The sequence below is a fragment of the Protopterus annectens genome, chromosome 4.part0 (genome assembly GCF_019279795.1).
Source record: "Protopterus annectens isolate FY-2018-M chromosome 4.part0, PAN1.0, whole genome shotgun sequence".
NCBI lineage: Eukaryota > Metazoa > Chordata > Ceratodontiformes > Protopteridae > Protopterus > Protopterus annectens.
The window spans coordinates 1,938,136,461-1,938,159,612 of record NC_056733.1 but is presented as its reverse complement, the minus strand read 5'-3'; positions in this window follow the sequence as shown (position 1 = coordinate 1,938,159,612).

The following is a 23,152-nucleotide window of genomic DNA, read 5'->3' as shown; positions in this document are numbered from 1 at the left end:
ACATCACAATTCAAAACAGTTTCAGAGTACAGGAGGAAGAAATGAAAGACAAAATAAAATGTGTGTGGTATTTAACATTTACAAAGTATCATAAAGCAAAATATATGTAGCAAAAAAAAAAAAAAAAAAACGGGACTTTAATTAAAAACAACAAATGTACATAAATATAAAAAGGAAACTGATGGGTAAAAGTCAAAATTAAGCACTTTTCATCTAGTTTAGTAACTAGATTTCTTCAGATAACTATGAGTTAGTCGTGCCATTTGTGTTCTTGCAAAATATATGTAGTTAATATGTGCTGACATTAGAAAATGAAACAATGTGAGATTACATATACAATATACAAAATGAATTGCACAAATTCAGTTAGTCAAATGGTAGAAATGAAGGTAAGATGTATAATTTTATATATCAGTCTTGGAACTCATAAACAGGTAGCTCAATTCATGTAACCATTGTCACAGAAGCAAAATTTGAGTTAATTTTGGCCTACCTGACCATAATGAGGTAAATTTGGCATCTAATGCCAAGGAGAACCATAGTTTTCTTTAGCTATGTCCACAATGTCAAAAGCAATATACAATTGTTTGCAGAGCTAATTGTTAATGGAGCCTCCTGTACTGAGCCAGAAGATATAAAAAAAAACTCCTGGCAGACAAATTCAGCTCTAAATTTACCTCTCTCTCCCCCCTCAACCTCCCCTCAGGAAATACCATCAAATTTAACTCCCCCTGCTATCACGTGGGAACAGGTCTGTAATGTTCTCTCTCAGGTCAAGAACACTGCACTGATGAGACCAAACAATATCCCATGCTATCTTCCAAACAGCATGAAACATGACCTATCAGACACTCTGGAATTGTGATTTAACCATAGCATCCAAAATGGCTTCATGCTTCATGAATGGAGAACAGAGACAGTTAACCCTCTGCATAAAGGCGGGCCATCTACAGACCCTGGAAACAACAGACCTATAAGTCTCACCAGTCTTATATGCAAAGCCATGAAAAGAATTATCGTGGAAATGGTCAATAATGACATAGGAAGCTTTCAGATATTGTGCCCAACCCAATTTAGTTTTGTCAAATGCAGGTTATGTCTACTCAGCCTGGAAGACTTCATTGAGAAGGTCACCAAAGCAATGTATAATGCCAAAATGGTTCACACTGCCTATCTTGATCTGGCCACGGCATTTGCCATAATCCCCCATTTAGGCATTGTTGATAAACTTAAGAGGTTAGGTGTAAACCCTTATGTCACCTGATGGATAGCCAGCTGACTCACAGACAGGACTCAGGAAGATATAAATGGGGAGTTCATCTCAATAAATAGAGCAGCTACAAGTAGAGTCCAGCAGGTACTGGTCCTGTGCCCACTCCTTTTTGACATTTGCTTTTTTGAAGTCAAGGTCAGTATCAAGGGCCTCTGTCAATGGCCTCAGTCAATTCCATATGCAAAACACCCTATGAATACTTTATCTTCAGGATTCAGTAAGCTAAAATCCCATGTCCAAATATTAGCACAGCCCTAACACAGAGTTTGGAGCCTGTGTGATTCAGTAAACCAAGCTGGTGGAGTGCACGAGCCTGGCTGCACTATTCTGGCATGGGCACCACTGAATAATGCTAATTACCTCATTTGCTGGTGAAAATCATGCAAATGAGGTAAATTAGTGATTCAGTAAGCAGGCAGGCATCAGTTCCAGAATAGTGTCCACTGCAGAAATGTGTTCGGCTACTAGCCAAATACATTTCTGCAAAAATCAAAACACATTTCTGCAAAAATCAAAACGGAGCCATGACAGCTCAAAGGAAAGCATGTTTTATAATCATTAGGCATGCCAATGGCCAAAAATATGGTCATTGGCATGGAAAAGAGTTGCAAAATAATAAAAATCAAAGGTTTTTTTTGGCTGATTTTGGTCATTTAAGCATAGGGCAGCAGCGTGCAAATGGGGTCGTGCCGAAAATAAAAATCTGCATTCTGCCATTATAGTCTATGGCATGTAGAATCAAAACAATAACAGGGAACAGTGGTTGCTAAGGAGAAAGGCCGTGGTGTAGTGGTATAACAAGGGACTAAAGCAGTGAGTTATGCAAATGAGCAAAACTTACTGAATCACAAAGTGGGAGACCATGTCCAAATGCACCTAACCATGTAGGAGCTATAATTCTCCCATGTAAGCAGGAGAAGCAGCTGACATGAAAAGGGAGTGTGTCATGCTTGGTGTAAACACAATAGAGCTTCATGGCTCCCATTTGAGCTTATCTAATCACAGCTAAGTAGGGGTGTGTGTCCGGGGCTGTACTGATGTATTCCAGGAAATGAAGAGCATGTTTGTGCCCAGGGGAGGGCCAGTTCTACTGAACAGTGTTTACTTTAGCTAATTGGGTTTGTGCGGCACACACAGGGTCTAAAACAAAAACTAACAAAAAAAAAAAAAAAACAGAAATAGCAGGGCAGCTTACATTTGGGCACTGGGTTTCTGTGGTGCACCTCAGGGCTTAAAAGGGGCTGAAATGGGAAGGGAAATAAAAAAGGGTAATAGCAGAATAAAAGCAATCAAGTACAAATGAAATAGCAAGCAGGTGGAACATATTATAGCCAGCCAATCATACAGGCAGCATCTGCAGCACAACAGTATAAATGGTGCAAACACCTTTCAGTCTGTTTTTTTCTCACAAACTCTGCACCATTTGTGTACACACTTGGGGGAATTTTAATCAACAAAATGTTAGGGGCTGCTGTCACTTTGATACATCAGTATGTACTAGAGGCTGAGGGTGGTGAGAATAATAATGCTGGCAACCACCCCAGACTAAGGAGGAGGAGAAGAGTGTTCAGACCAGGGTAACCTACCAGGAGCTACATGATCTGGAGATAGAAGAGCGCTACCGGGTGGACATGGACATACTTCAGCAACTTTGTGAGCTGTGCCAGCCTCACCTCAGACCCAGAGCCAACAGAGGGGAACCCATCCCAGTGGATACTAAGATATGTATAGCCTTAAGAATACTAGCTACAGGTATTTTCCAAAGTCCTACTGGAGACATCATGGGGGGTCTGACAGGCATCTGCATCCAGGGTACTCCACCAATTCTTGGATGCCATGCTACCATATGCCAGTGAGAACATTTACTTTCCCAACACCCATGAGGAGTGGACCAGCAATACGCACTTCTTCCACCATGTAGTAGACTACCTGGAGGTACTGACTGCGATAGAATGCATGCACATCTACACCAAAGAACCACCCGGTGAGTAGGGTAGGATCTGCATAAACCTCATGGGCTTCCACTCCATCAAGTGCCAGGTCATGTGCAATGCCCAAGGCATTACCATGAATGTGTGTGCTGGCAGCCCTGGAAGATATCACAACTCCCACATCTGGCATTCCTCACAGCTGGATCAGGGATTTGCCAGGGGGGGTCATCCCATATGGCCATCTGGTGGGGATGCTGGCTATGCACTGGAGCTGTGGATGATGGCACCCATCAGAAATGCACACACACCCACTCAAGAATTCCATAATGAGGCACATGCACACAAACCAGGATCATAATAGAGTGCGTGTTCTGGATTCTCAAGTCACTGTTCTGCTGCCTTGACATATCTGGTGTAGCCTTGCAGAACTCTCAGCCACATGTGCAGACATGTTCATAGTATGTGCCATGCTGCCCAATATGATCCTGCGGAATAAGCTGTTGCAGCAGGAACAGCATGGGGAAGGGCCACACAGCCCCCCCCCCCACCAGGCACAGAGGGATTCGGAGGAGGAACCCCCTGAACAAGCTCCTGTAGGCAGAATGAGGCATGCCCATTATGGCCTAGCCTTGGCAAACAGGCAATGCATAGTACACACACTGTAGGCACACAGGGACTGACACCTCTCTCCGACTTGCACACACAGTAAAATGGATGACACCCACATCACACTACTTGTAACTTACCATGTATGGGCATTGTACTGTGTGCATCCGACAGAGCCAGCCCTCAAACACCATCCACACAACTGCCAAGGTAAGTCAGTCTTCTTAACAATAAATGAATGTATTAGTATGATCTGGTAGCATATCTATGGTATTGTTGCATGCATGCAAGGGAATGGGGTGGCCTACTCGGATAGCAGCAGACAACTGACAGCTATGTGGGGCACCTGGAAATTTTTGCCCAATACTGGCCTCCCCATACTATGCAGTAGTAAGCAGGATGACAAATTCTACTGCAGCATATGTGGGGGGACCAATTAACTGGGGGGTCATAGTTCATGGGCATGAATGCCAGTGTAGGAGTCCCATACTCACCCCTCAGCCTCACCCAGAAAGTCAGCTGTAGAAAACCATAAATAAATGTCTGTCAAAGGCCCACAAATGGTGATAATGATGAAATACCCCCCTACAGACTTACACAGTGATAGCACAGCAGGTCTTGCAGTTGCAGTAAGGTTCTGAAGGGTAAGAAATCTGAAACTCAAATGTATGCCATTACAATCTGACCTGTTGTCTTCAGTGAAATGCCTCTAGTCCCCAAGACAGGGCACAATAGTATGCTAAATGGAACCAAAATGTAAAGCAAATATCAGCACAGCCTGTGCAAATGTGTACAGTTGACAGGTGTACCCCCCCCATATTCCCACAGAAATGCAGTAACAGTTCTATGGGAATATGGGGGGTACACCATATTCCCATAGAAATGCAGTAAAATTTATGTTTGTAGGGAAATACCAGCAGAGCACACATTGCCAGGGCTGTCTGAATGCACATGATAACTTGCTGCATATCTACAATATGCAGAGGTCAGTGAGCTATGTATATGTGTGGTTAATAATGTCAGGATTTGGCCAGCACTTACTCCAGGCTGTTGTGTTGTAGTGACCTAGGTGCAGTGTTATCTTTGACAGGGCCATGTTCAGAGAACTGTGGTACCAACTATTATGCATGCCAGCTACACCTACAGTAGGAGATGTATACACTGTCCAGATGTCAATATCTGTTAATGCAGAAAGGCTGCACAGATCATGGACAGGTGGCCACACATATGGACAGTACACAGCTTGAAGTATCCTACACGGTGCCTACCATACCTCTCAACTCTGTAGACCTATTGCAGAATATCCAGAGGTTTGCATTATAATTGTGGTCTGTATAACATGAAATAGTGGTTGCCTGGCAATTCATTGGCAAATCACGCAAGACTAAGGTTAGAAAATATTGACCGATTGTAGTGTCAGACTGCATACCCATAGAAACATGCATGCTAATGCAAAACCTGTTAATGAATCACCTTTCTAGGTTTGTAACCCCAATACTTAAAAATAGTCCCTAGATTTAGGCCTCCGTCCCCCAATCACTTATGGCTTTGTCCAGATTTCTGTCTCACAGAAGTTGAGGTAACTGAAGGTCAGTGTACTGCTAGTGTATAAAAGGCTGCCACCTTTCTGTGTCAGCACTGACAACAGCCATACCCCTGGAATGACACAGGTTGTCACAGAATGAGCACAGGTATGCCTTGTATATCTGTTCTGCCTGTCCTAACATTGCATTTGCCTGCCAACTATTTGCCAAACAAGAAAGGGTCATGTCAAAACAGCAATGGCAGACAGTGGGGAAGAAGACATCAAACCCATAAAAGCAAACAAGCAATTACCAAACTGGTCTCCCAACTGTCTATGTTTGGCAGAACATGATTAACATCCTATCCCCATGTGTGGGCCTTTGTCTGACTGTCATATTATGGTCTGTGCAGATGTCAGTCTGTGATGGTATGACAGCTAGGCCCACATATAACCTCATAATAACATACAGCAACACTAACCATCTAAGGACCACAGTAAATGGAGTGGTGCAATGATGAACAACCTGCTGAATAGGTACACTCAGAGGTATGAAGTCCACAGCCCTGTGAGTGATGTAACTGCATGTACCTCGCACACATCAGAATTACAAATACATAACAGCAGCCACTGTGGCAAAGCCTGCGACTGGACTACAGAAGGACAAAGAGACTCACATAATGGGAAGGGGAATGACTGGCCAGACAAATGGAGAATGTGCACACCAGAACAAATTATGAAGTAGCATAGGTTCCATGCAGTGTAAGGGGTCAGTAAACATCACCTGCAAATACACAACACACGGCCATGTAAGTGGAGGTCTGCAACAAAACAAAACTCAAGCAATGGACACCTCACATTCAAAAATCACATGACAACCCCACAAACCTACACACCACAGACCATGTAGACTCCACACGCAAGGGTCTTGCAAACATTGAGGCCTTACCCCAGTCCCCAAACACCTATCCTACACAGATAGGTTAACAGCACTGTCCCTGTACCCCGTTCCATACAGACTCTGCTGAGATGACCCCTGTCTGGCATAGAAAGCAATCCAGACCCTGCCTTGATAGGACTGTAACAAATCTGGAAATCAAGGCCCACTCTATCAACCTGTAGGCACAGTATCAACCTGGGCTATGATATCAGTACGACTTGTTGGTTTGACAGATACATGTGTCACACACTCCCCCATCTGTGTAATTCACTCCCTGTCAACAGCAAGCCAAGTGCATCAAAACCCCTAGTGATGTGGTCCCTGTATAAGTGCATGGGAAACACAGAAGACAGTCTTGTGATCCCACCTGTTTCCCTGTTGAACAGGGGGTCTATGTGATGACATGTATTAACATAGGCTACACTCTTGTCTCTGTGGATTATAAGGGCTGCAGGGCCAATACTCTACTAACATCATAGCAAACCACTAACCTATGCACAACTGTCAGTGGTTCACCACATGACTCTGTACTGCTCTGCCACTGATATACCTGGACGTCACAGTGCTATGTGATATATACTACACATATAATGGACATGTCTGCACAGTAGAATGCACTCTGTGCCCACACCCATACCTCCCAACCTCTGAGAGCAAAACATCTGGACAAGGTCATAAATAAAAGTGGGGCAAAACACAGTGAAAGGCATGTGTTGTAAATATTGTCATTGCGTACTGAGATGGTTGATAGGATGAGGGGTTTTGCATTAGCAGGAATAGCCTGATGGTTATGTAGTCTGAAACAGTAATATTTGTCATTATTTTGTAATATCAGTCTGCAATCATATGCAATGAACTTGCCATAAAACATAAGTTTATGTAGACTGGATGAATCTTCAGGCAAACATCTGGACAATCTGCCAAAAAATGTACAGTTGAGAGGTATGGCCACACCAGGATATGACTTCTCAGGTAAGAAAGATACCACACAAGCAGGAGATCCCCAGCCAGTATATCACCAAGTTGCTGGACTGTTTACACAGCATCATCAGTCAAATGGCTGTAGCCACACCTCCCAATTGGCCTTGTTGGAGAAGAATGTATATAGCCAGGCTCATAATATTGGTCTGTGCATCATACATCTTGTATTCCTCCGGTAAAGCACTGTGATGATCTGAGGATGTCTATAACTAGGTAATGACACAATACATTGCATTGTCAGACTACAGATATGTAAGAAAATATCTGCTAAACAAACCCAGTATCCCTAGGGAAGTCCTGTTTACTTCTGAGAGGTATGGCTGTAACACACAAAACCCAAGACTGGAGTACACCTATCTCTGGAATGGAGTCCCACTCTCACTATAGAAGATCACACTGGGCATGCTCTTACACTTAGAAAATCACAGGTCATAGAGAATCACAGGTCATGTTGGAACCCACATCAGACTATATGACTGTATTGTGTATATATGTCTTTGCATAGAGACAGAGAGAATCACAGGCAATGTTGGAACCCACATCAGACTATATGACTGTATTGTGTATATATGTCTTTGTATACAGACAGGTATGTACACCTTAACTGTTCCTACACACACCCATCAGACAGGATTACCCTCAGCTAGCTGTAGGTGGCTCATATGCGATATATCTGCATCTGTTGCGTGTGATACACAAACATATATATATATATATATATATATATATATATATATATATATATATATATATATGCAACAGATAATATGTTAAGCATACACACATATAGATGTGGGGAAGTGAGCGGCAGACAGTAATAGAGAGGCACAGGGGGAAAAATACAGAGTGAGTCACACACACGGATACCCTGAATGGCATAGAGTGATGCCCTGCTTGTGACAGTGGCATACAGGTCATATCAGGACATGCTAGCATCAAGGTGAGCTCCATTGTGTAATAGTACCGTGGTGGGGGTTATAATATCACATTACCTGCCTTTGTGTGTGTTTGTGTGTGTGTGTGTGTGTGTGTGTGTGTGTGTGTGTGTGTGTGTGTGTGTGTGTGTGTGTGTGTATGTCTGTAGGTCTAAGTATTAGGAGGCTGTTCCCACTCAGTACACTTCCCATTGCCCTAGTTCACAAGATCTGCTGCTGTCATTCACCTTAGAAGTACCATTGGACACTTAAAAGACCTATAAGCTCTGTAGCATGTGCAATAACTGCTTAATCCTATAGTACAAATAACTAGATAGGGAGGGATTCTAATCTCTGTCCTGACAAATGTGAGTGAGTGTGTGTTTTTAGGGGAAACAGTTTTAGGCCATTCCCACTGACAACATTACCCAGTGCCCAACTTTAGCAGTCCTGCTGATGTCACTTCCCTTAGAAGTACCTTTGCACAAGCCCAGCACTATAAGCTCCATGGTGCATGCAATAACTATGTAATAGTATAGTACAAATACCTAAATAGACAGAGCTTTCTTTCCCAGTTTTGGCAAATGTGCATGTGTAAGTGTGTATGTTTATAGGATGAAATATTTTGAGGAATTTCCCACCCACAACACTTTCTGGTGTCGTACTTTAGCAGTCCTGCTGATCTCATTCCCCTTAGAAGTACCTTTGCACAGCCCTAGTCCTGTAAGCTCCATTGTGCATGCAATAACTATGTAACAGTATAGTACAAATGACTAGATAGGCAGGGGTTCTATTCCCAGTTTTGCAAATGTGTATGTTTGTAGGTTAAAGTATTTTGAGGACTTTCCCACCCAGTACACATCCCAGTGCCCAGCTTTAGCAGTCCTGCAGATAAAATTCAGCTTAGAAGCGCATTTGGGCACTTGTTAGCCCTGTAAGCTCTGTAGCACATGTGATAACTGTGTAACACTATGGTACAAATAACTAGATAAGCAGGGGTTCTACGATCAGGTCACACAAATGTGTGGGTGTATATAAGTATATGTGCAAGAGTTTGTAAGTGTGTATGCTTGAAGGATGAAATATTTTGAGGACCTTCCCACCCAGTGCCCTACTTTTGCAGTCCTGCTGATGTCATTCACCTTAGAAGTACCTTTGGGCACATGCCAGCTCCATAAGCTCTGTAGCATGTGCAATAACTGCTTAATCCTATAGTACAAATAACTAGATAGGGAGGGATTCTAATCTCTGTCCTGACAAATGTGAGTGAGTGTGTGTTTTTAGGGGAAACAGTTTTAGGCCATTCCCACTGACAACATTACCCAGTGCCCAACTTTAGCAGTCCTGCTGATGTCACTTCCCTTAGAAGTACCTTTGCACAAGCCCAGCACTATAAGCTCCATGGTGCATGCAATAACTATGTAATAGTATAGTACAAATACCTAAATAGACAGAGCTTTCTTTCCCAGTTTTGGCAAATGTGCATGTGTAAGTGTGTATGTTTATAGGATGAAATATTTTGAGGAATTTCCCACCCACAACACTTTCTGGTGTCGTACTTTAGCAGTCCTGCTGATCTCATTCCCCTTAGAAGTACCTTTGCACAGCCCTAGTCCTGTAAGCTCCATTGTGCATGCAATAACTATGTAACAGTATAGTACAAATGACTAGATAGGCAGGGGTTCTATTCCCAGTTTTGCAAATGTGTATGTTTGTAGGTTAAAGTATTTTGAGGACTTTCCCACCCAGTACACATCCCAGTGCCCAGCTTTAGCAGTCCTGCAGATAAAATTCAGCTTAGAAGCGCATTTGGGCACTTGTTAGCCCTGTAAGCTCTGTAGCACATGTGATAACTGTGTAACACTATGGTACAAATAACTAGATAAGCAGGGTTCTCTGATCAGGTCACACAAATGTGTGGGTGTATATAAGTATATGTGCAAGAGTTTGTAAGTGTGTATGCTTGAAGGATGAAATATTTTGAGGACCTTCCCACCCAGTGCCCTACTTTTGCAGTCCTGCTGATGTCATTCACCTTAGAAGTACCTTTGGGCACATGCCAGCTCCATAAGCTCTGTAGCATGTGCAATAACTGCTTAATCCTATAGTACAAATAACTAGATAGGGAGGGATTCTAATCTCTGTCCTGACAAATGTGAGTGAGTGTGTGTTTTTAGGGGAAACAGTTTTAGGCCATTCCCACTGACAACATTACCCAGTGCCCAACTTTAGCAGTCCTGCTGATGTCACTTCCCTTAGAAGTACCTTTGCACAAGCCCAGCACTATAAGCTCCATGGTGCATGCAATAACTATGTAATAGTATAGTACAAATACCTAAATAGACAGAGCTTTCTTTCCCAGTTTTGGCAAATGTGCATGTGTAAGTGTGTATGTTTATAGGATGAAATATTTTGAGGAATTTCCCACCCACAACACTTTCTGGTGTCGTACTTTAGCAGTCCTGCTGATCTCATTCCCCTTAGAAGTACCTTTGCACAGCCCTAGTCCTGTAAGCTCCATTGTGCATGCAATAACTATGTAACAGTATAGTACAAATGACTAGATAGGCAGGGGTTCTATTCCCAGTTTTGCAAATGTGTATGTTTGTAGGTTAAAGTATTTTGAGGACTTTCCCACCCAGTACACATCCCAGTGCCCAGCTTTAGCAGTCCTGCAGATAAAATTCAGCTTAGAAGCGCATTTGGGCACTTGTTAGCCCTGTAAGCTCTGTAGCACATGTGATAACTGTGTAACACTATGGTACAAATAACTAGATAAGCAGGGGTTCTACGATCAGGTCACACAAATGTGTGGGTGTATATAAGTATATGTGCAAGAGTTTGTAAGTGTGTATGCTTGAAGGATGAAATATTTTGAGGACCTTCCCACCCAGTGCCCTACTTTTGCAGTCCTGCTGATGTCATTCACCTTAGAAGTACCTTTGGGCACATGCCAGCTCCATAAGCTCTGTAGCATGTGAAATAACTGTGTAACACTATAGTACAAATTACAAGATAGACAGGGGTTCTATTCACAGGTCTGGCAAATGTGTGTCTATAGGTTTATGTACAAGAGTTTGTGGTGTGCATGTTTTTTTATGGTGAAGTATTTTGAGGACTTTCCCACCCAGCACCAATCCCAGTGCTCTACTTTAGCAGTGCTGATGATGTCATTGCCCTTAGAAGTACCTTTGGACAGCACTAAGCCCTATAAGCTCTGTGACACGTGATAACTAAGTAACAGTATAGTACAGATAACTGGATAGGCAGATATTCTACACTAAGTTGTAGCAAATGTGTGTGTGAAAGTGTTTGTAAGGTAATGTATTTTGATGTCCTTCCTACCCAGTACATTTCCCATTGCCATACTTTACAAGGGCTCTTGATGTAATCACCTTAGACATACCTTATGACAGTGTTAAATCCTATAAGCTCCATGGCAAATGTGATAACTGTGTAACACAGTATTATACATAGCTAGATAGGTAGGGGTTCTGCTCTCAATACTGTTAACTGTGATACTGTGTGTGTGTGTGCATGTGTGCGTGTGTGCATGTGTGTGTGTGTGTGTGTGTGTGTGTGTGTGTGTGTGTGTGTGTGTGTGTGTGTGTGTGTGTGTGTGTGTGTGTGTGTGTGTACATGCGTGGGTGAGACTCATATCCTCTGGGGTTGTGGGTTATACCATTTTGAGGCATGTACCACCCAGTACATGTCTCATTGCCCTATTTTACAAGGCCTGCTGATATCATTCACCCTATATGTACCAGTATACACTTGTCAGCCCCCTAAGCTCTGTGGCATGTGCAATAACTATGTAATACTATAGTGGAAATAGTTAGATAGGTAGGAGTTCTAAATTCAATACCGACAACTATAGCAGTGTGTGAAGCTTATCTCCTGTGGCTGTTATGTGTGTGGGTTATAGAATTTTAAGGCCTGTTGACCCCTACCCATGACATTACTTTAACAACCCTGTTAAGGGTATCTGCCTCACATGCACCATGTAACACTATACCAGTTATCTGTACAGATATCCACATGTTTGCAATCTATATGTGGTCTGTGTCCCCTGAAAGTGATCATTCTTGTGATAACATTGCCAAATATGTCACAGTTACCATAATGACACATATGTCAGCATCAGATATTGTACCTGACTGACACATCATGCTGATATAAAGTCTGTCACACTAATACTTGTGCACGCCTGTAGGAGCAACAGACGAGAGCAATTGTTATGTCTGGTGGGTTAATCCACCATTAATAAAGGCATTTGCAAGATTGCCTGTTGTAAGAGATTGTGTGTTATGTCCAAGGAATATAATGCATATGGAGATTGTCATGTGTACCCAGCACTATAGTATGTACATTTAGATACATAGGGTTACTGATATGTCTATTGGCAACTGTGTATGTGTTTCCGTATGCACAGCCCCTGTGGTTGTCTTCAGTGTATGTATGTGATGGCTATACCATTTTGTGTGCCTCTTCCACCCTGTGAACCCCCCCCATTGGCAACCTATTGTCGGCCCATACAGATGTTATCCACCGTACAAGCACAGTTACACAGTTTATAACACCAATCAACTGTGGTACAAATGTTGTATCACTGTGTATTGTACATTAAAAGATGGGGAGGTCATCTACTCTGATAAGTGTCACCTTCATGTGCATGTGTGTCTCAATGCATGTCCACATGCAGCGGTGTGCGCACACGTGTATGTGTGAGATGGCTCTAACATGTTAAGGGCCTCTGAACCCACCATTGCTAATCCTAACAGTCCCTGCTATAGCCACCCAGTACTGGTGTGATATCTGTGTTATGTATCTAGCACTATCGTTCGGAAGACTATGCAGATAAAGGCTGTGCTCAGCCCTTTGTCAGCTGTCATATGTATAAGTGTATGACTTTGTGTGCACTACCAGCATGAAAGGCCAGACATGCATATGAGATAGCAGACACAATGCTAATGATTGTCAGGTTAGACTAACACAGGCATGTTTCTGCTTAAAAACCTCAGCTTTGGCCAGCTAAGATCTAGCTGTATTCAACTGGACATATAAGAGAATTTAAGTACCTTTATCTGCACTTTTTTTCAAATAATACAGAATTTAAATTGATTGAACTGTGTTGCATGATTATTAACTGAACTGGAAGTTTTGACTCTGTTCTTCAGTTAGTGCTGGCTTGAATTTTATTATTTGTTAGTAATTGCAGGTGTGGGGGTAGCCACATTCTTTGATTTCCTATCCTTGCCTATTTAAGAGGTACAGTTTGAAATATTTTCTGCTTAAAAACCTCAGCTTTGGCCGGCTAAGATATAGCTGTATTCAACTGGATGTATAAGATAATTTAAATACCTTTATCTGCACTTTTTTCAAATAATACAGTATTTAAATTGATTTAACTGTGTTGCATGATTATTAACTGAACTGGAAGTTTTGACTCTGTTCTTCAGTTAGTGCTGGCTTGAATTTTATTATTTGTTAGTAATTGCAGGTGTGGGGGTAGCCACATCCTTTGATTTCCTGTCCTTACCTATTTAAGTGGTATAGTTTGAAATATTTTCTGCTTAAAAATCTCAGCTTTGTCCAGCTAAAATCTAGCTGTATTCAACTGGATGTATAAGAGAATTTAAGTACCTTTAGCTGCACTTTTTTTTCAAATAATACAGTATTTAAATTGATTTAACTGGGCTGCATGATTATTAACTAAACTGGAAGTTTTGACTCTGTTCTTCAGTTAGTTTTCCCACCCACCCTCCTTGTTTCTGTTTTGGTGTTAATCTTAGTGGCTTTGAAACTGCCTGCCCCTCTTGTAAATTTGTGTTTGTATACTCCTTCTGGGCCCATCTCATTTGCTCACTCAAATGAGTGCAGTGAGGTCATATTCTGATTTCAGGCATTCCTACTGTGTACAAAGAGAGCATCTGGGAAAGAGAACAAAAAAATAATTAAGCTTGTTTCCTGCCTTTCCTGTTAAGTGGTCTAGACTGTTTGTAGGCTTCTGATCCCCAAGCCCTTCTGTGTTGGAAGGAAGCCTTCTAGCTTAGTTTTGTTTCTTATAACTAGCCAGTTTTCTAGTTTCAGCACTCAAATCTGTTTCTTTGAACTCAGCACTTGTTCAGAACTCATTGTAAGCACTACATAAGCTGCAAATTACTACAGCACTCAACTTTCCTCACTTGTCTAGTGGAAAGCAGTTTTTAGTACTTAATAAATAAGCACTTATCCAGACATGTCTAAGGGTCAGCTCCCAGTGATTTCTCCTGTCTACCTGATGAATCTGGGCATCTTGCAGCAATGCAGCAATTGCCTCATGTACACAGACAACCCTCTCCTCCTACCACCCAACACTACAACCTGTGAGAGATGCACTTATATAGCCAAACTGGAAGCAAAGCTCTCTTCATCCAAGACTGGACTAGACAGTCAAGAGGAGAAAGTAAACACTTGCACCACACCGCACTCATCACATAGTCCCTCAAAACCTACACCACCAAAACACACACATTGAAACACAAAACACACACTTACATTCGCGGAGGCTCTCAATAATAACCTGCCCAAGCATTAGGGACATCCAAAGCATAAACACAAGCAAACTCCACCCCCCCCAACACAACCCAAATGACACATAGTCCACAAACTCAGTGTGCTACTCAACTACAGCCCATAAGGCATAACAACGTACCCAACACTCTAGTCATAGGTGACTCTATAGTCAGGCACACTGATTTTCCACTCACTAGACAAAACAAGGAGAAAGTTACTGTCAGATGCCTGTCAGGTGCCAGGATCCGCCACATAATGCATGCACTCAGGTCACTCCACAATAAGTACAAATATGACACTGCATTGTCCATGTTGGTGTGAATTACCTGAGACGTATCTCCCTGGACTACATGAAAAGAGACAAGGAGGAGCTCTCAGATCTTGTATCCCAGGCAGGTGTGACCCTAACCCTGAGTAGCATCCTGCCATCACCCAGAATGATGCCACAGTACAAGGTCAAAATGATTGACTTCAACAATTGTCTAAGCTTCTGGTGTCATTCTAAGGGGATCCAGTATTTGTCTGCCTGGGACGACATGATCGACAGTCCACGATGGTTTGCCAGAGATGGCCTGCACCTGTCGCCCTTAGGATTCCGGATACTGGATAAGGCTCTTGCCACCCCTATAGTGCCTTTTTTAGGCAAGGTTAAAATGACAAATTCACCATCGTAACAAGTACAAGCAAGCAAAATCTGAGGGTAATGCTACTTAATGCTAGAAGTCTAAACCTCAAAATGCACTCACTCGAGGCACTCCTTAAAATGGAGAACATTGACATCTGTGCAATGACAGAGACCTGGTTCAAAGCTCCAGAGAGCACCCCACCATTACCAGGCTTCAATTCATACCACACCTTTCGGCCACCTAACCCAGAAAGAAGCACTAAAGGCAGAGGCGTGTCCATATTCATTAAGGATATCCACACATCCAAGCTAGTTGCACAGCATAATGCATCCGAGATTATCCAAGTGCAATTAACTCTGGGCAAGACTGCAATCCAAATTGTAGCTTGCTACAGACCCCCCACCATGCCCCAGTATTCACACTCCTCATTTCTTCATACACTGGAAAGTATTAGGGTACAACCCAACACCCTAATAATGGGTGATTTCAAGTACCCCACCATTAACTGGGAAAACTACTCGTGTATCAACTCTTTTGCTCAACATTTTCTAGAATTCATAAATTCCAACACCTCTTGGATCAACTTATTCACACCTCCACCAGGGGCAGCAATATCCTAGACCTGGTCATTACCAACATGGGAAACCGGTGTTCCACACCAGAGGTCAATTCCTCGTTGGTCAGATCCGACCACAAGCTAATCAGCCTAGACATCCACATCCCACCCCCACCCCCAATTAGGGAAACCATCGTAAAAAACTTCTCCAAAGCCAACTTTACACTTCTTAAGATAGAAGTGGCAAACTCCATGGACACCCATGCAGACGGACAATAGAGGTATGACTGCCGAATCCTACACAAATGCACTTTATAAGCACTTACATGAGTGCATGGATCATGCTATCCCTAAAAGAACCAAGATTTTATCCTCCAAAAAAAGGAAACCAATCTGGTGGTCCTCTGTCATAAACAAACTCTACAACAGAAGAAAGAAACTGTTGCAAAAAAGAGTAAATCCCATGACTGGAGGAACTCCCTGGTCAACCGCAGTAAGAAGCTGAGATCCCTCATAAAATCCTCCAAAGCTAGTTACGAAAAAAAATTGCCACTGACTCTAAAGACAACCACAAAGCATTCTATAGCTATGTCAAGAATCTAAATGGGAACACTCAGATCTGCTCTGAGTTACAGCACAATGGCACTAAATATACAGAACCAACTGATATTGCCAACATCCTAGCAGATAGGTTCAGTGCTAACTTCACCCCCTAGAGGGCCCATCTCTATACTGGAAGAATGCAAAGTTCCTATAATCACGGCTGCACAGGTAAAAACACACTCGCAAAAGCCAAGAACACAGCATCCATGGGACCTGATAATATCCCAGGCTGCGTTCTACATGAAGTACAGAATGAACTGGCACCCTACCTAAGTACCATGTTCAAGCATAGCCTCACCTCTGGCTTTGTACCCACTGAATGGCGCACCATGACGGTTATCCCACTCCACAAAGGGGGAGCCATGATGGACCCTGGGAACTACTGCCCATTAGCCTGAAGAGCCTAGTCTGCAAAGCCATGGAACGTATCATCGTGGAACTCATAATCAAAGACATTGGTAATCTCCAAACTCTGGACCCTACCCAGTTTGGATTTGTAAAAGGCAGATCATGTCTCCTAAACCTGATTGACTTCTTTGAAGCAGTCACCAAAGCCATAGATGAGGGTAAAATGGTTCACATAGCTTATCTAGATCTCGCCAAGGCTTTCAACACCATCCCTACTCTGGAATTATAGATAAACTCACTTAACTAGGTATAAATTCCTATGTCACAAGATGGGTTGCAACTGGCTCACAGACAGAACCCACACTGTGAAAGTAGCGGATTCCAAATCCAACATCAGACCAGTGACAAGTGGAGTACCACAGAGTTCAGTCCTGGGTCCTCTCCTGTTTGGTATCTACTTCTCTGAAGTGCAGGCCAACACAGAAGGTCTTTGGCTAACAAAGTTTGCAGATGACTGCAAACTAGGAGCCATAATCAAAACTCCTAACAATCTGGACAAACTACAAAAGGGCCTCACTGAGACAGATAACTGGTGTCAAAGCCATGGCCTGAAGCTCAATGCCAAAAAGTGTATTGTCATCCCCTTTGGTAAAAACTCTGTACCCATGAACTACCACATAGCTGGTAGTCTACTTAATGTCAAAAATGTGATAAGAGACCTTGGGACACAGGTGGACAGTAGTCTCTCCTTTGATAATCCCATCGCCACAGTGGTCAGGAAATCCTTCTACGTGGCTCATCTCATCACAAAAGGATTCTCATCCAGAAAAAAAGAGGTCATTGTTCCCCTCTACTCATCACTCATTAGACCCATTATAGAGTACAACGCCCCTTTTGGTATGTACCTCACAAGACATCTACAACAACTGGAAAGACCACAGAAATACCTCATAAAGAGGATTACTGGCCTCAGACAGATGCTCTATGCAGACCATCTCAAAAAACTACAGCTTTACTCCATCGCATATCGCCTACTCAGGAGCGATCTCTGCCTAACATACCAAGCTATGTCAAACCCAGAGCTGTTGGACATGCTCTACTTAAAGAAATCCCAATCCCTCTGAGCTACATGCTCTAGGGACCTAAACCTTGTCACCACAATACACAGAACATGCTGGAGGGATAGATTCCTATCCGAGATACTGCCCATACTCTGGAACAGACTACCTATCTATGTCAAACAGAGCTCGTCATTAGCACTCTTCAAGAAAAATCTTGATGATTGGATGGGAAATGGGAAATTCACCCCGGGAATCACTTCTGTGGCTCTGCTCGACAGGAAAATAATTTTCTTGGGTGGTGAAAGCCAGGGTACATTTTTTTGGCTTAGGCTTGTATGGGTCCTAGGGCCGATACCTAGTACCTACCTATGAACATATGAACCTATGAACCTGTGTCAGGAATACATACCCCAAACCTGTCCTACACAGTACCAGGCAAACCCTCATCAACTGCATGATGTTCAAGTGGATGTGACAGAAATGGCAGAGGCAACAGGTGCTGATAGCTGACTCTGTTGCAGTGAATGTAATGGCTAAGCTGGTGAGGGACCCAGTTTCAGTACTCAAGTAACCACTTCTGTATGTGTGGACCTGCAGTCCTACAGATCATCCAGGTGACATGTATGCAGGCTAAGTTGCTGTGTCAAGGGTATGTATGCAAGGTCACACTGTCTGCCACAATTGCCCCCTCACACACTGTTGCATGTAAACACACCTGGTAAACATATACATGTACAGCTGTACCTTGGCTATGAAAAGTTCACAGTGTTTCCACTCTGCCTTTCTCATCATTTCTACTGTCAGCAGGCCAACAGCCTGCAGGCACACAGATACTTGGAATACAACCAGAATGCAGTGCATGAAACTATAGATAGTCAGCAGTACTAAGTACTAACAGCAATAATGCATCATGGCTAACAAGGTACATACAGCTTGATGTGTACCCATAACTACTGCCAGCAGACAGCACCTTACACAGCATGACATTGCTACACTGCACCATAGTCACCCTGTGCATCAGACCCATATGAGCATATCTGTGCATCGATGCTATAGATAACAGGGTTGTGGCACATATATCATCACGAGCACAAGGTGTGGTGTTGGATTGCCAGAGGCCTATGCTGGGCCATACTGCTGACATTGTGTCTGTGTGTGTCTGTGTGTGTGTGAGTGCATGTGTGCGTGTGTGCATGTGTATGTGTGTGCGTGTGTGTGTGTGTGTGTGTGTGTGTGTGTGTGTGTGTTTGGAAGGGTGATGTCCAACTGGGTAGTGCAGAGGAGTTGTGCATGTCTGGTGGTGATTGGCCTGGGATAGGGATGTGTGAGTGTTTGTTTGCACACCAGCAAGCAATGTGGATGCCTGACACAGGGTTGTTTGGACAGCAATGGACTATATATGGGAGGATGTACAGTTCACCATCTCCCAGCAGGGATGCAGTAACTGGTTCTGCCAGGAGTATCACTGTCACAGCCAGGCCAAAGGACAGAGGCAATACTACTCGCTGACTGCTGTCTGGTGGACCCATGATCCTCATGGGACTGGCCAGGACAAAGTGCTATAGCCTGCTCTGTTGTGGTGTGGACAGCACCCTCCCTTCATTTGTGCTGTTGGTACTGCCACTATGGGACTGTGACTGTACACAGCCATGTGGGCTCACAGCTGATCACTGACCTACGTCCACCTGGCTGATGCCCTGTCCCCACCACATACTCAAGCACAGACATTGCACGATTGAGAAGTACTGGCTCACCCCACTGTCTAGCCACAACATTGACAAGATGACGTATGGCATCAGACATGGAGGTCATCATGCATGGCAGGGAGCACTGCATTCATGACCCTGAGCATCTGTCTGGGGTTACACTCAGTACGCGCCTGTGCCTCTATGATGGACCGTAACATGTGTCTGATGAGATCTGCCATGGAACTTGCGACAGGGGCTTGATGGGCAGCAGTCTTCTGTTGGGCACCCTTGTCCATCTCCCTGTGTGTGACCTCACCTGCTCTCTGCCTATGGGTGGTTTCTACACTCACACTCGCCATACTCAACACACTAGCCTGTTCTGTGCCACCACCCTTAACCTGTCCATTATCCGTGGCTGCTGGGGACTGGGCATGTGTGGGCATACTGATTGTGTATGAGGGCATGGTGGGTGAAAGTGGCATACCAAACAATGGCACAGATCCAGGCAACGACATCCCCACCTGTGCCTCACTATGATCACCATCATCATGGGAGTGTGCCAAGACACTGACATCAGGTTGTGAGGGGGAGGGATACCAACCCCTGTGTTCACCTGTGAGGGGTAAACAACATATCTAGATTAATACCCTGCAGTATCACATTTGCTGATTGATATATATTTACACACACACACACACACACACACACACACACACACACACACACACACACACACAAACACACACACACACACATGCACACACACACGCACACACTCCTGGTGCAGTCTGGCATAGCTCTGACACCTATGGGCCCTTCAGGACAGACCTTACGGTAGTTCTGCCTGACACACTCCATCTCTTTCACTGCTACTGTCTGGCCCACCACAAAGAGTGACAAATCCTACTGCGTGATGGGCCTAGTAGCAGAATGGTAACTGTGGCCAAGACCAAAACTATTGAAGTGGGCTATACAGTGTAACCAAGTGCATATGCATGTACTGTAAGAGCTGACTTACTGCTATACAGACCACACACATTGAGAAGGTGCAACGATATGTGATGACAACTGATGAGGGGACAAGACTATACACTATCACTGCAGTACATACACAGTTTAGACTCACAGGGATTCATTTCAGACAACATTGCAGAATAGTCTGCAATAAATACAGAAAACATGTAAAGTACTAGGTGCATAGCCGCATAAGATGATACCAGGCTATTGGCCCTGATGCCCTCATAAGCCTGGCTCAGACGTTTGCCCAAGCCAGCAACTATTTTACAAGGCTTGCTGATATCATTCACCCTAGATGTACCAATATACACTTGTCAGCCCTCTAAGCTTCTGTGGCATGTGCAATAACTATGTAATACTATAGTGGAAATAGTTAGATAGGTAGGGGTTCTAAATTCAATACCGACAACTATAGCAGTGTGTGAAGCTTATCTCCTGTGGCTGTTGTGTGTGTAGGTTATACAATTTTAAGGCCTGTTGACCCCTACCCATGACATTACTTTAACAAACCTGTTAAGGGTATCTGCCTCACATGCACCATGTAACACTATACCAGTTATCTGTACAGATATCCACATGTTTGCAACCTATATGTGGTCTGTGTCCCCTGACAATGATCATTCTTGTGATAGCATTGCCAAATATGTCACAGTTACCAAACTGACACATATGCCAGCATCAGATATTGTATCTGACTGACACATCATGCTGATATAAAATCTGTCACACTATTACTTGTGCACACCTGTAGGAGCAATAGACGAGAGCAATTGTTATGTCTGGTGGGTTAATCCACCATCCATGAAGGCATTTGCAAGATTGCCTGTTGTAAGAGATGGCGTGTTATGTCCCAAGAATATAATGCATGTGGAGATTGTCATGTGTACCCAGCACTATAGTACGTACATGTGGATACATAGGTTACTTATATGTCTATTGGCAACTGTGTATGTGTTTCCGTATGCACAGCCCCTGTGGTTGTCTTCAGTGTGTGTATGTGAATGGCTATACCATTTTGTGTGCCTCTTCCACCCTGTGAACTTGTGAACTCCCCCATTGGCAACCTGTTGTTGGCCCATCCAGGTGTCATCCACCGTACAAGTGCAATTACACAGTTTATAACACCAATCAACTGTGGTACAAATGTCGTATCACTGTGTATTGTACATTAAAAGATGGGTAGGTCATCTAATCTGATAAGTGTCACCTTCATGTGCATGTGTGTCTCAATGCATGTCCACATGCAGCGGTGTGCGTGCGCATGTGTGTGTGAGATGGCTCTAACATGTTAAGGGCCTCTGAACCCACCATTGCTAATCCTAACAGTGCCTGCAATCATCACCAACCTCAATAGTAGCGATAGACACTGCCACACTATAGTACAGGTGTGATATCTGTGTTATGTATATAGCACTATCGTTCGGAAGACTATGCAGGTGGGGGCAGTGCTCAGCCCTTTGTCAGATGCCATATGTATAAGTGTATGACTTTGTGTGCACTACCAGCATGATAGGCCAGACATGCATATGAGATAGCAGACACAATGCTAGTGATTGTCAGGTTAGACTAACACTGGCATGTTTCTGCTTAAAAACCTCAGCTTTGGCAGGCTAAGATCAAACTGTATTTAACTGGACATATAAGAGAAGTTAAAAACGTTTATCTGCACTTTTTTCAAATAATACAGTATTTAAATTGATTTAACTGTGTTGCATGATGATTAAATGAACTGGAAGTTTTGACTCTGTTCTTCAGTTAGTGCTGGCTTGAATTTTATTATTTGTTAGTATTTGCAGGTGTGGGGGTAGCCACATTCTTTGATTTCCTGTCCTTGCCTATTTAAGTGGTAAAGTTTGAAATATTTTCTGCTTAAAAACCTCAGCTTTGGCCGGCTAAGATCTAGCTGTATTCAACTGGATGTATAAGAGAATTTAAATACCTTTATCTGCACTTTTTTCAAATAATACAGTATTTAAATTGATTTAATTGTGTTGCATGATTATTAACTAAACTGGAAGTTTTGACTCTGTTCTTCAGTTAGTTTTCCCACCCACCCTCCTTGTTTCTGTTTTGGTGTTATTCTTAGTGTCTTTGAAACTGCCCGCCCCTCTTGTAAATTTGTGTTTGGATACTCCTTCTGGGCCCATCTCATTTGCTCACTCAACTGAGTGCAGTGAGATCATATTCTGATTTCAGGCATTCCTACTGTGTACAAAGAGAGCATCTGGGAAAGAGAACAAAAAAAAATTAAGCTTGTTTCCTGTCTTTCCTGTTAAGCGGTCTAGACTGTTTGTAGGCTTCTGAGCCCCCAAGCCCTTCTATGTTGGAGGGAAGCCTTCTAGCTTAGTTTTGTTTCTTATAACTAGCCAGTTTTCTAGTTTCAGCACTCAAATCTGTTCCTTTGAACTCAGCACTTGTTCAGAACTCATTGTAAGCACTACATAAGCTGCAAATTACTACAGCACTCAACTTTCCTCACTTGTCTAGTGGAAAGCAATTTTTAGTACTTAATAAATAAGCACTTATCCAGG